Below are 1,315 nucleotides of genomic sequence, written 5' to 3'. Positions count from 1 at the left end.
TTTACATTGAGATGTAATCCATACCGAAGGCTGTGCTCTTTGATCTTCATGAGTAAATGTTTTAAGTCCTTGTCACTTTCAGCAAGCAAAGTTGTATTATCTGCATATCATAAGTTGTTAATGAGTCTTTCTCCAATCCTGATGCCACGTTTTTCTTCATATAACCCAGCTTCTCAGATTCTCTGATCAGCATACAGGTTGAATAAGTATGGTGAAATAATACAACCCTGCCGCACACCTTCCTTAATTGTAAATCTTTCAGTGTTCCATGTTCTGTTCAAACAACTGCCTTTTGGTCCATGAACAGATTCCTCATAAGCACAATTAAGTGTTCAGGAATACTCATACTTTGCAATGCTGTCCATAGCTTGCCCCCAGTCGCATTTTGAGTGCCTTCCAACCTGAGGGGCTCATTTTCTAGCACTATATTTGACAATGTTTCTCTGCTATTCATACGGTTTTCAATGACTAAATATTCGGAAGTAGTTTTCACTGCTTCTTCCTAGTCTGTCCTCATCTGGAAGCTCATCTGAAACCTGTCCGCCGTGGTGACCCTGATGGTATTTAAAATACCCTTGGCATAGCTTCCAGAATCACAGAAACTCACAAGCTACCACAGTACGACAAGCTGACAGATGAGTGGTGGTCCCTTACATAGGGAAAGAAAAAGAAAATGACAATTTTATGCCAGATTTTGAGTTTGGCTTGAATTGTTATGGCTATTTAGAAGCCCCAAGGAGTGAATACTTCTTTTAGTGGAAATACTGACACAGTTTTAAATATGGTGACAGGAACAAGCACTTTTATGAAGCTGACGTGGGATGTAGGTATGTATGAAGCTGCCAGGGATCTCATTGGCAGGTTTGAAATACTTAAGAGTATCAGAAAAGCAATTGAAATAGGTGTCAATAGTATAATTGATATACTTATGATTTTATCAGGTTTATGATCATTTAAAATTCATAATTACCAGTGGAACAGTAATGCCAAAAAGTATAGAGAATGCCGTGCAGAAACAAAGTTCCATGTTGATGAACTTGTTTTTAATATGAAAAATACAAAATGTATGGATCTTTACTCTGACACATGAAGGAGAGTGAAAATGTACAATTTCTGAATAGATTTTCTGTTTTGTTACATAATTACATAAAGCAATTTAACATTCTGCCAAGAAATTTGGAAGACAACTGTCTGGCCGACTGATTGGAAGAGATCGATGTTTGTGCCCATTCCAAAGAGAGGTGACCCAACAGAATGCGGAAATCATCGGACAATCTCTTTGATATCTCAAGTGAGCAAAGTTTTGCTAAAGGTA

Source organism: Chrysochloris asiatica, unplaced genomic scaffold (assembly GCF_000296735.1).
Source record: "Chrysochloris asiatica unplaced genomic scaffold, ChrAsi1.0 scaffold00120, whole genome shotgun sequence".
NCBI lineage: Eukaryota > Metazoa > Chordata > Mammalia > Afrosoricida > Chrysochloridae > Chrysochloris > Chrysochloris asiatica.
Note: the sequence above shows the minus strand (reverse complement) of the source record.